At 47.9% G+C, this 13,665-nt stretch overlaps 1 long non-coding RNA gene across 3 annotated transcripts in view; it reads left to right on the forward strand.

Annotated features, from left to right (window-relative positions):
- LOC309520958 overlaps positions 1–13,665 on the forward strand; it is a 49,992-nt gene that overhangs the window by 280 nt on the left and 36,047 nt on the right. The gene's annotated exons all lie outside the window — the stretch shown is intronic.

Below are 13,665 nucleotides of genomic sequence, written 5' to 3' on the forward strand. Positions count from 1 at the left end.
CTATTGGAAGCTCGTCGGCGCCGTTGCTGCCGCTACAGCGCGCTGATTGGGCGAGGGGCGTGGCCTTGGGGGGGTCCGTGTCTGTGTGTGTGTGCGCGCGCGCGCGAGTGTGTATGTGCGCGCCCCCGTCGCGGGGTGGGGTGAGGCTTAAAGGGGCAGCGTCGCGAGAGGCGAGACGGGAGCTGAGTGACAGCTTGCGGAGGCGTTCCACGCAACCGCACGCGTGTTTTCATCGCGGGCGTGGGAAGCCAGGTGACATGGCTGGGTCTTGTTTTAAGATACAGCGCCCCACCATGGAAACTAGATGATGATGATGATGATTAACAATAATATTTTTTATTTTTTTATTTTTATTACATTTGTGCATGGAGAACACTCATTGCATATGGTTTGCATGCATAAGGTCTCACTTTCCATTAGTTTTCTGTTCCTGGAAGTGCTGGGAAAGGCTCCTGCCCATTATTATTATTATTATTATTATTATTATTATTATTATTATTATTATTATTATTTTAATTGTATCCCTCCCATCTGACTGGGTAGCCCCAGCCACTCTAGGCAGTTTCCAACATGAAAAACATTAAACATTAAAAAAACTTCCCTAAACAGCGCTGCTGCCTTCTGGTGTCTTCTAAAGGTTATTCTGTATTCGGACCAACATTCTTAGGGGCAAACTGGACACAAAATTGTGTGTGGGGGGGGAGTTGTTGCTATTATTGCTATTATTTATATATCTTTGTATTTTTATTTAAATGTTATGATATTACGTGGAAATTGTTTCAAGTTGGTTGTGTACTTTTTGATGTTTTCTGTAATTATGAGCTTTTGCTCGCTCTGTAAGCCGTCTTGAGCATGGTTTCAACTGTAGAAAGGTGCCAACGAAATAAAATTCTGTCCATGTATGTAGTTCTGCTTCTGTTTTCAAAATGGGAGATATTGGAGGTGATGTTTAAAGCTGCATTTGTGCTGCAAAGGGCCAGCAGACAGACGGGAATAGAAAGCTGCCCTTCTCCTGGGCCAAACTACTGGTCCCATGTACCAGTTCAGCACTGTCTGCTCAGCTCTGCAGTGACTGAATGAAGTGCTCTGGTTATCTCCTGCTTGGACTACTGCAATGCGCTCTGTGTGGGGCTCCCTTGGAAGGTGATTCAAAACCAACTACCGTATTTTTCGGTCTATAAGACACACCCGACCATAAGGTGCACCTCGTTTTTAGAGGAGGAAAATAAGAAAAAAAATATTCTGAATCAAATGTTGAAGGTGGAGGGAGGATCAGGCTAAGTCATCATAAGAGGCGCTGCACAGCTCTCCCTCTTGCTGTTCTGGCTTCAGCGATAGCTGCGCACCCTGCATTCGCTCCATAAGACGCACACACATTTCCCCTTACTTTATAGGAGGGAAAAAGTGCTTCTTATAGAGCAAAAAATACGGTAATCCAGATTGTGGCAGCTAGACTGGTAACTTGGTGCAGTTTCCAGGGCCATATAACACCAGTCCTAAAGGATCTACACTGGTTCCCAGTACGTTTCTGAGCACAATTCAAAGTGTTGGTGCTGACCTTTAAAGCCCCAAATGGTTTTGGCCCAGTATACCTGAAGGAGCGTCTCCACCCCAATTGTTCAGCCAAGACACTGAGGTCCAGCTCTAAGGGCCTTCTGGCAGTTCCCTGTAGCAAGAGGTAAAGCTACAGTGAACCAGGTCGAGAGCCTTCTCAGTAGTGGCGTCCTCCCTGTGGAATGCCCTCCCATGTCAAGGATATTAGTAACTATATAGTGGTACCTCCGGTTACGAAGTTAATTCGTTCCGGAGGTCTGTTTTTAACCTGAAACCGTTCTTAACATGAGGCATGCTTTCGCTAATGGGGTCCCCCGCTGCCGCGGCAGCACTGGCACACAACTTCCGCTCGCATCCCGGGGCAAAGTTCTCAAGCAGAAGGATCTCTCGCAGGAGCGAGACTCCTTACGGGGTCCTTGCTGCGGGATCACATTCACCCAGTGCTTTTCCAGCTGCACTGGCTCCCGGTGGAGTACAGGATCAGGTTCAAGGTGCTGGTTTTAACCTTTAAAGTCCTTCACAGCCTAGGACCTTCGTACCTACGGGACCGCCTCTCCTGGTATGTCCCACAGAGGACCTTACGGTCTTCAAACAAAAACACCTTGGCCACAGAGAGGTTAGGCTGGCCTCAACCAGAGCCAGGGCTTTTTCGGCCGTGGCCCTGATCTGGTGGAACGCTCTGTCACAAGAGACTAGGGCCCTGCGGGACTTGACATCCTTCCTCAGGGCCTGCAAGACAGAGCTGTTCCACCAGGCCTTTGGTAATTCTTCACAGAACTCTAGCCCAATGGTTGCCATCAATTTGATTTGAACTGATTTTATAATGAATTGATTTTAGAATGCTGTATTACTGTTGTTAGCCACTCTGAGCCCGGCTTCGGCTGCAGGGGGCGGGATATAAATAATTTATTATTATTATTATTATATTATTATTATTATTATTATTATTATTACTACTATTATTACTACTATTATTATTACTTCCAGGTTCGCGGAGCTCGTTACCCGAAGCGTTCGTAAGGAGGATGATACATAACCCCAGGTTCCACAGTATTACAATCTAGTCATGGGCTACCAGTTGCTAATCCCTAGTCCACCTGGGGCCAGCTCCAGAGGCAGAGGAAAGGTGCAGGCAAACAGCGATTAGAGCATGGGTAGGCAAACTAAGGCCTGGGGGCCGGATCCGGCCCAATCGCCTTCTAAATCCGGCCCACAGACGGTCGGGGAATCAGCGTGTTTTTACATGAGTAGAATGTGTCCTTTTATTTAAAATGCATCTCTGAGTTATTTGTGGGGCATAGGAATTTGTTCATTCCCTCCCCCCCAGATATATAGTCCAGCCCCCTACAAGGTCTGAGGGACAGTGGACCAGCCCCCCGCTGAAAAGGTTTGCTGACCCCTGGTTTAGAGCAACAGGATTTTTCCAAGCCATTTTGTGGGATGGGGTTTTGCGGAACTTGGCCCTCCACTCCTTTTTCAGTTTCCCAATCTGTTAGCTGCTCCAGTTCTTACACTTAAGAGTTTTACCCATTACTGTATCAACCCTTTCAAATTGTCCATCATTCTCCAATTTGGGCGCCTGTTTTAATAGAGCAGCTTGCTTGCTATTGCGCCCCTTTGTTTCATTGTTGTTGTTTAGTTGTGTCCGACTCTTCGTGACCCCATGGACCAGAGCATGCCAGGCACTCCTGTCTTCTACTGCCTCCCGCAGTTTGGTCAAACTCATGCTGGTAGCTTCGAGAACACTGTCCAACCATCTCGTCCTCTGTCATCCCCTTCTCCTTGTGTCCCCCATCTTTCCCAACATCAGGGTCTTTTCCAGGGAGTCTTCTCTTCTCATGAGGTGGCCAAAGTATTGGAGCCTCAGCTTCACGATCTGTCCTTCCAGTGAGCACTCAGGGCTGATTTCCTTCAGAATGGAGAGGTTTGATCTTCTTGCAGTCCATGGGACTCTCAAGAGTCTCCTCCAGCACCAGAATTCAAAAGCATCCATTCTTCAGCGATCAGCCTTCTTTATGGTCCAGCTCTCACTTCCATACATCACTACTGGGAAAACCATAGCTTTAACTACTATACGGACCTTTGTTGGCAAGGTGATGTCTCTGCTTTTTAAGATGCTGTCCAGGTTTGTCATTGCCTTTCTCCCAAGAAGCAGGTGTCTTTTAATTTTGTGACTACTGTCACCATCTGCAGTGATCATGGAGCCCAAGAAAGTAAAATCTCTCACTGCCTCCATTTCTTCCCCTTCCATTTGCCAGGAGGTGATGGGCCCAGTGGCCATGATCTTCGTTTTTTTGATGTTGAGCTTCAGTCCATATTTTGTGCTCTCCTCTTTCGCCCTCATTAAAAGGTTCTTTAATTCCTCCTCACTTTCTGCCATCAAGGTTGTGTCGTCTGCATATCTGAGGTTGTTGATATTTCTTCCGGCAATCTTAATTCCGGCTTGGGATTCATCCAGCCCAGCCTTTCGCATGATGAATTCTGCATATAAGTTACCGTATTTTTTGCACCATAACACTCACTTTTTTCCTCCTAGAAAGTAAGGGGAAATGTCTGTGCGTGTTATGGAGGAAATGCCTACGGGTGGCATGCCTACGGATTTTCCTCCTCTAAAAACTGCGTGCATGTTATGGTCGGGTGCGTGTTATAGAGCGAAAAATACGGTAAATAAGCAGGCAATATACAGCCTTGCCGTACTCCTTTCCCAATTTTGAACCAATCAGTTGTTCCATATCCAGTTCTAACTGTAGCTTCTTGTCCCACATAGAGATTTCTCAGGAGACAGATGAGGTGATCAGGCACTCCCATTTCTTTAAGAACTTCCCATAGTTTGCTGCGGTTGACACAGTCAGAGGCTTTTGCATAGTCAATGACGCAGATTACTTTCGTTCTACTCCCTGTGCCAGCCACAGTGAGGCAACAGAGATGTCCTCATGGCAGTGGCGTAGCGTGGGGGGTGCGGGGGGGGGCCCGGCCGCACCGGGCGCAACATCTGGGGGTTAGGGTTAGGTGGCGCAAATCCACGGGTTAGGGGGCGCAAATTACTTGCCTTGCCCCGGGTGCTGACAACCCACGCTATTCCACTGCCTCATGGAATCATAGGACTGTAGAGTTGGAAGGGACCTCGGGGGTTATCTAGCCGAACCCCCTACAATGCAGGAATCTCAGCTAAAGCATTCATGGCAGATGGCCACCCAACCTTCTTAGATGCCTCCAAGGAAGGAGAGTTCACAACCTCCACTGTTGAACATGCTTGATGTCAGATCCTCCACCAATCCAACTCACATTATAGCCTGGGGTGCAGTCCTTTCTCACATTAAATATTTGCCCATTATCTACTAACCCTGAGGCTGAGAAAGGGGTGTGGGGCCAGGAAATGCAGAAGGAAACAATCTGGCAGGTTAAAACCTGATAAAGAAGCAACCCTATCCTTTTCCCACGCCTAGTGAGACGCCCCATATATAGAAGGGAAAACCTGCTGTCGCAGCTTGTAGCAACCATCTGCAAGTTATAAATCTATCCCACCCTTCCTCCCAGGATCTCACAACAACAATTTTGGCCTCACGATAACCCTATGAGGTAGTTTAGTTTGAGACACATTGCCTAAAGCGCACCTGCGCGTTTCACAGCCAAAAAAGAGGTTGAAACCACGCCCAAAGCTATGAACGCTCTTAACTGCCATATCGCTCTGGTGATATACTGGTTAAAACCTCTTCTGCCTTCTTGTCAATCAAAACCAATGCCTTGTCCTTTAAACTCTTCTTAAATGCCAACTGTTCAGCAAAAGCTTTTTTGCATCACTACTAGTGGTGCGGCTTGGACTGAACCCTGAGGTTCAGAGTGCCACAGTCCTGAAGGTTCCCAGAGAGTGACAGGTGATGGCAGCAGCAGCAGCAGCAAACAGTGCTTTATTCATATTTATTTTATTTTATTTTATTTTTTAAAAATTAAAGTTAGGGGGCTACTGGCTAGACATGCCCATGGTTACAGATTCCTCTTGCATTATTTCCACTTAAAAATAGGTCTTGTCATTTCCCACAACGAAATGGTGCTTATCGCTCGATAAATGTACTCAGCATCCAGGCGGCAGAAGCAAATTCCCTTTTAGTCCTGCAGTCACCATGGTGCTATAATTTAAGTGACTTTAATATGTGAAACTGCACGTGCTGAGAATATTCATTTAAAAAAAAGAGAAAAAATTCAGGGTTGGCGATTTTTATTTGTTTGCATTTTGCTCGAACGTAGCAGGAACGTAGAAGCAGTTGTAAAGCACAGAACAGCTGGCGGCGTGGGGGAAAGAGAAATGTTAATTGCGCGCATCACAACGGAAGTAATGTGTATGGCCCACTAAAGGCCACCCTCTACTATTAAGCCCAGGAGCTAAAATTACCTAGCTGCACTATTGATCATTATGATCTCACCCACGCCCCACAGGAGAAGGGACAGGTGCAATTTTCTCACTTATTGAGAGCACTACTGACTGTCTCCTAGACTCCACATGTGAATTGTGAATTTCTGGTTGCCCACACCACATGCTGTAATTTGTGCCATTTAGAAGAGAAGAAGAGTTTGGATTTGATATCCCGCTTTATCACTACCCGAAGGAGTCTCAAAGCGGCTAACATTCTCCTTTCCCTTCCTCCCCCACAACAAACACTCTGTGAGGTGAGTGAGGCTGAGAGACTTCAGAGAAGCATGACTAGCCCAAGGTCACCCAGCAGCTGCATGTGGAGGAGCAGAGACGCGAACCCGGTTCACCAGATTACGAATCTACCGCTCCTAACCACTACACCACACTGGCTCTCATAACCATTTACATACACACCCCTTAATTGTATAGGTATGCCCTCTGCCAGGTTTCCACGCAAGCCCTGAACTAACTATGCAAGAAGACATTAGTCCAAATGCAAATAAGTGTATGTAAGGTAAAGGGGACCCCTGACCATTAGGTCCAGTCATGACTGACTCTGGGGTTGCGCCGCTCATCTCGCTTTATTGGCCGAGGGAGCCGGCGTACAGCTTCCGGGTCATGTGACCAGCATGACTAAGCCGCTTCTGGCGAACCTGAGCAGTGCACCGAAACGCCATTTACCTTCCCGCTGGAGCGGTACCTACCATATTTTTCGCTCTAGGGCGCACCCGACCATAGGACATACCTTGTTTTAGAGGGGGAGAACAAGAAAAAAAAAATCTCCCCCTCTCTGCGCAGCGCCCCTTCAGCGAAGCGGCAGGAGAAACAGAGCCCCAACCATTTCTCCTCCTGCTTCGCTGAAGGGGCGCTGCGCAGCTCTCCCTTTCCCACATTGCCTTCACCTTCAGTGAAGGCAACCCGAAGCCTCCGGAGCGCAGCAGGAGTTCCCGCTGCGCTCCAGAGGCTTCAGGTTCCTTTCGCTGAAGCCAGGAGAGTCTTGCGGCTATCCCTGAAGCCTGGAGAGTGAGAGGGGTCGGTGCGCACCAACCCCACTCGTTCTCCAGGCTTCAGCAAAAGCAACGCGAAGCCTCCGGAGCGCTCCCACTGTGCTTCGGAGGCTTCCCGTTGCTATCACTGAAGCCAAGGAGCCTGCATTTGCTCCATAGGACGCACACACATTTCTCCTTAATTTTTGGAGGGGGAAATGTGTGTCATATAGAGCGAAAAATACGGTATTTATCTACTTTGACGTGCTTTCGAACTGCTAGGTGGGCAGGAGCAGGGACCGAGCAACGGGAGCTCACCCCGTCACGGGGATTTGAACCGCCGACCTTCTGATCGGCAAGTCCTAGGCTCTGTGGTTTAACCCACAGCGCCACCCGCGTCCCTTTAATAGGTGTATGACTATAGTACAAAAAAAGTGTGTGTGTGAAATTGAACCGTTTTTGGAGCACCGCTTTGATTCCTTTCTTCCGCAATACATTAACCCCTTACTTTCCAAACATAAATAAATGAGTTGTTTGTTTGTTTGTTTGTTTGTTTGTTTGTTTGTTTGTTTTCAGCAAACACAGTGGAATATTCTTACACACCTCACTTCCCCTTTGCAACCTGTTTGAGTCTACTATAGCATCTGACTATGCATGCCTTTGTGTTTCGACTCATGCAATTACATGCTGGGGTTGCTATGCACTGAGGCTTACCTCATTTAATGTGGTTAATCTGCCTGGTTAAGAAGAGATACCATTTTGGCTCCTTTCATTTTTTGCAGTAGGATGAGAGGACTGAGAAGAAATGGCTGTCTCTGGAGAGTGGTTAAGACTTGTAGGGCCTTTCCAAGATTGTGGCCTAAATCTATAGGAGATCTGTTTGTGAGCTAGTAATAGCTTCATGCCCACCTTCAGTAGCTAAGCCAAGGAGTGTTTTTACAGCTAAGACAGTTCAGGCCTGACTGCTTTTACGAAGCAGCGTGGGAATGACGGTAACAGAAGCAATTACTATAGATCATTTTATGTACAGTGCAGCCCTGGCTGCCAAGACAGTTCAGTGACTGTCCTAGAGCAAAAACAATCTCCTCGTGACACAGAGATTGGAAGAGCTTCAAACAATTCTTTGTGGCACTCTGCCAGTGTTTCTTTGTTTCATTAATACATGATAAACGGAGTAAGGGAGGGAAGAATCAAAATTATTAATCCAGTCCAGTGTTCAGTTTGGGCCTTGGAAAGTCCTAGGTGCGTTTTGCAAGTCAGCAGTGAACTCAGCTTGGCCTCTTCAGAGCTAGTTCTCACCACAGCTGAGCTTCCAGAAAAGGCCTTGCTCCCTTGGTCCTCGCCGTAAATGCTCATTCGCCACTAAAATGCAGCTCCTTTTTTGCAAACCAACCACAATTTCCTGCCGCAAGGCTTGGTGTAGCAGTAACCGCTTCGTAGAGGGCATGGAAGAATGAACGAGATCTGAAGCACCGTATTGCCTTGGGAATTATGCCATCTACAGAAGTCAAAATATGCATCAGGGAGACAAAGACTAGTCAGAGATCTTAACATCAGTGGGGCACTTCATTAGGGAAGGGAAGCATCTAGTTCAGGGTTTCCCAAACCCGGATCTCCAGCTGTTTTTGGACTACAACTCCCATCATCTCTAGCTAGCAAGACCAGTGGTCAGGGATGATGGGAACTGTAATCCAAAAACAGCTGGAGACCCAAGTTTGGGAAATAATTTATTATTTATACCTTGCCCATCTGGCTGGGTTTCCCCAGCCACTCTGGGCGGCTTCCAACAAAACACTAAAATACAATAACCTATTAAACATTAAAAGCTTCCCTAAACAGGGCTGCCTTCAGGTGTCTTCTAAAAGTTTGGTAGTTATTTTTCTCTTTGACATCTGGTGGGAGGGTGTTCCATAGGGTGGGTGCCACTACCGAGAAGGCTCTCTGCCTGGTTCCCTGTAACTTGGCTTCTCACAGTGAGGGAACCGCCAGAAGGCCCTTGGTGCTGGATCTCAGTATCCGGGCAGAACGATGGAGGTGGAGACGCTCCTTCAGGTATACTGTACCGAGGCTGTTTAGGGCTTTAAAGGTCAGCACCAACACTTTGAATTGTGCTCGGAAACGTACTGGGAGCCAGTGTAGGTCTTTCAAGACCGGTGTTATATGGTCTTGACGGCCACTCCCAGTCACCAGTCTAGCTGCCGCATTCTGGATTAGTTGTAGTTTCCGGGTCACCTTCAAAGGTAGCCCTACGTAGAGCGCATTGCAGTAGTCCAAGCAGGAGATAACTAGAGCAGTGTTTCCCAAACTTTTTTGGGCAATGGCACACCTGTTTACTGAAAAAAAATCTCGCGGCACACCACCATTAAAGCCCCGCCCCGTGACGTCAGCACGCAGCGTCACGCCGGGAGGGACGCACGAAAGTGAAAGTTTTTTCCCTCCCCCTTGCCGGGGAACCTCCAAGCTTTGGGGGTGGGAGGAGGCAGCAGAGCGAGGGACTGAGGGACGGCGGCAACTGAGGCGGCGGCTGTTGTGGTGGTGGCGGCGATAGCGGGCGGAGGAGGGGGCGGCGGCGGGGCTTGAGGAGCCGTCGCCGGGAGTTGCTGCTGCTGTTGTTGCTGCTGCTGCCCGGACATGCCGGCCTCCTCCTCCTCCGCTGTCTCGCGCTCCTCCCTTTTGCACGCGCTGCCCCGCTGCTCGGCACCACCACCGCGGAGCCGCCCCCGGCTCGACGCGGATCCTCGCCGCCGCCGCCTCTCACCTCCCGACTCGCCCGCCTCCCTCCCACGGCACACCAGCCAATGTCTCACGGCACAGTAGTGTGCCGCGGAACACCGGTTGGGAAACACTGAACTAGAGCATGCACTACTCTGGCAAGACAGTCTGCAGGCAGGTAGGGTCTCAGCCTGCGTACCAGATGGAGCTGGTAAACAGCTGCCCTGGACACAAAATTGACCTGTGCCTCCATGGACAGCTGTGAGTCCAAAATGAATCCCAGGCTGCGCACCTGGTCCTTCAGGGGCACAGTTACCCCATTCAGGACCAGGGAGTCCTCCACACCTGCCCGCCTCCTGTCCCCCCAAAACAGTACTTCAGTCTTGTCAGGATTCAATCTCAATCTGTTCAACCCAGATCTATGGCAAAAGAGTAGCAGGATTCCACATACTTTTATTCAGCTTATTTCAGGTGAAATAGTGTAGTTTGACAGTGACTGTGAGTCAGTGCAAACAGCTACTCCAGGTTTCGTTGGCATTCTGGGGTGCTGTTTGAATTCTGCACCACATCTCTTGCTGTGACTTTTCTGGTCCTTACAGCCACATTGGATTAACACAGACAACACCCACCCTATCTCCTACCTGTGCCCTAGGTAAGAGGTGAGAGTCATTAGCTTAAGGCAGGGAAGGGGGGGTGAAGGGAGAAGGCTTCTTCAGAATGTTTTTAAAAAACCAGTTAGAAGGAAATGCTTGAGAGTTTCATCAGTTAAAAGAAAAGAAGTGGGTAGGACCAAAAAAATTTTAACAGGATGTAAACCACTCCCCTGATGCTCTGTATCAGGACTGATGCTGTTCAGAAATGATCCAGAGTCAATGAAGAAAAGCAAGTTTGCAGATGACCACTAAATAAACATTTAGCATGGTCAAAAGCTCTCTGCAAACTGGATGTCTAGGTAGCATAATGACAATTGCGTTTCAGATCCGAACTAGTGGATTTGTGGGAAATACATGCTCGTTTTTTGTTTTGTTTTTTTCCTCAAATGAAAAGTAGCCCAGGAGGCTGTGATTCTGAGCAGAATGGGAAAGGGAGGTTATTTCCCCCAGTGCAGGGAGAAAAGCAACTTGGGGAGGGTGATTTTGAGCAGGCAAATGGTGCAGAAGTTCAGGCTTGAGAGCAGCCTCTACCCCTTGCTTGTTCCGTCACTCAAACTGGCATGGGAACTGCTTTACAGTAGCAAAGCAAAACACGTGGGAAACACGTTTCTTCCTCTCCCACATAATCTGTAATTTGACTCTCTGGCTGTGTTCACACTTCCATTTACTATGTACTCACTCCATTTCCAGGCGCTGTGGGTTAAACCGCAGAGCGTAGGACTTGCCGATCAGAAGGTTGGCGGTTTGAATCCCCGCGATGGGGTGAGCTCCCGTTGCTCGCTCCCTGCTCCTGCCAACCTAGCAGTTCGAGAGCACACCAGTGCAAGTAGATAAATAGGTACCGCTCTGGCGAGAAGGTAAACGGCGTTTCCGTGAGCTGCTCTGGTTCTCTAGAAGCGGCTTAGTCATGCTGGCCACGTGACCCGGAAGCTGTACACCAGCTCCCTTGGCCAATAAAGTGAGATGAGCGCCACAACCCCAGAGTCGGTCATGACTGGACCTAATGGTCAGGGGTCCCTATACCTTTTACACTCCATTTCCAGTGCTTTTAATTCGTGTTCACATCATCATCCCAAATGCATGTGTGTCCTGTACTTTGCTACGAAATGCTACCGTTTGATGCATTGTTTCTCAAACCAGCTTCACACCGATTAAGACGCTTCTCATTCATCTCTCGCCAAGGTGTGAACACCTTGGCATAGGATAATGACATCCTTGTCCTGCCAAGACCCCCATGGTGCAAACACAATCAGATAGAAATCTGAAACTCATGAAACTGTGCCAATAGGAACAGCTGGTGCTGGTGGGGCAATGGCAATAACTCCACCTGGGCACTAAGATGGGTATAATGTGAACACACCCTTCCTGTAAGTAGAAAGTGAGACAATGCAGTAAAAAATGCTAATCCTATTCAGGGAATGGATCGCAACTGCCCAGGGAAACGTTCTTGGAGTCAAAATGCACTGAAAATACTAGGTCAACAGGCTCCAACAAATGAAAGCAAACAACAGCGGTAACTATACAGTGGTACCTCGGGTTAAGTACTTAATTCGTTCCGGAGGTCCGTACTTAACCTGAAACTGTTCTTAACCTGAAGCACCACTTTAGTTAATGGGGTTTCCCGCTGCCGCCGCACGATTTCTGTTCTCATCCTGAAGCAAAGTTCTTAACCCGAGGTACTATTTCTGGGTTAGCGGAGCCTGTAACCTGAAGCGTATGTAACCCGAGGTACGACTGTATTGTGTAAAAATAATAAACAGGTGGGGGGAGGGGAATGGCGGTTGGTAGATGTGTACGTATTTAACATAAGCTGTACTACATGGAAATACTTGACATGCATGGTACTTTTCGTGTGGAGATTATGGCTCTAATATTCTACTGATATAGTATCAGCTTCACTTAACTAGATACAGATTTAAGACGCCTCATTTGTTATCTGACATATTTGACACACACTTGTATTTTCAAGGAAATAAGTGCCCCAGCTGCCTTATATGTCCTTCCCTAGGCATGGGATAAGCTAGCTTTCAGCAGTTAGCTTGTGGATAAGTATCTGACATATTTATCAGGGTGGTTCTTGCCATCCACCCTATTAATTCTGTCTAATTCCCGTTGGAAATTGTTTTCACATTGTGCTAATCTGCTGGATCAGTGGTTCTGAGCCCTTCATTGAAAACCAACTAAATCCTTTGTTTTGCTTTAAAAAGAACAAAAAAAGTCAAGTCTGTTAGGAGAAACGCCTCTCAGAGAGGCTTCCCAGTCTTGTGAAGGCCAGCCATGCACTGGAGTGTGAATATATTATTAATTATTAGATAGTAAAAGCTAGTTTTTCCAGTCTACCAAGGCAGTTTTAGTTGGGCCTAGTTCAGGGTTTGCCAGCCCAGTCTTGCACAGGGGCCACAGAATGAGCTTTTTCTCTTAATTTCTCTTTCTTTCTTTCTCTCTCTCTCTCTCTCTCTCTCTCTCTCTCTCTCTCTCTCTCTCTCTCTCTCTCACCCTCCAAGAAAAACAAGTTATGAAGCAAAATGTGTAAGTATCCAAAGCAGAGACATCACCTTGCTGACAAAGGTCCGTATAGTTAAAGCTATGGTTTTCCCAGTAGTGATGTACGGAAGTGAGAGCTGGACCATAAAGAAGGCTGATCGCCAAAGAATTGATGCTTTTGAATTATGGTGCTGGAGGAGACTCTTGAGAGTCCCATGGACTGCAAGAAGATCAAACCTCTCCATTCTGAAGGAAATCAGCCCTGAGTGCTCACTGGAAGGACAGATCCTGAAGCTGAGGCTCCAATACTTTGGCCACCTCATGAGAAGACAAGACTCCCTGGAAAAGACCCTGATGCTGGGAAAGATTGAGGGCACAAGGAGAAGGGGACGACAGAGGACAAGGTGGCTGGACAGTGTTCTCAAAGCTACCAGCATGATTTTGACCAAACTGCGGGAGGCAGTGGAAGACAGGAGTGCCTGCCGTGCTCTGGTCCATGGGGTCACAAAGAGTCGGACACGACTAAACAACAACAACAACCCAAAACAGGATGACTCCTCATGTCCTGCTTGCGGGCCTCTCAAAGGCATCGAGTTCAGGGTTTCCCAAACTTGGGTCTCCAGCTGTTGGACTATAACTCCTATCATCTCTAGCCAGCAGGACCAGTGGTCAGGAATGGTGGAAACTGTAGTCCAGAAACAGTTGGAGAAACAAGTTTGGGGAACTCTGATCGATTCGGTCACCGTGGCAACAATATGCTGGATTCAGGCAGGTCTTTGACCTGATACAGCAGGTTTCTTCTTATATTCTTGATTTTAGCACTACAGCAGTGGAATGCTCTCCACAGATGTCTTCATTGGTTAGC

This window comes from Podarcis vaucheri (assembly GCF_965113315.1).
Source record: "Podarcis vaucheri genome assembly, contig: SUPER_1_unloc_1, whole genome shotgun sequence".
Taxonomy (NCBI): Eukaryota; Metazoa; Chordata; class Lepidosauria; order Squamata; family Lacertidae; genus Podarcis; species Podarcis vaucheri.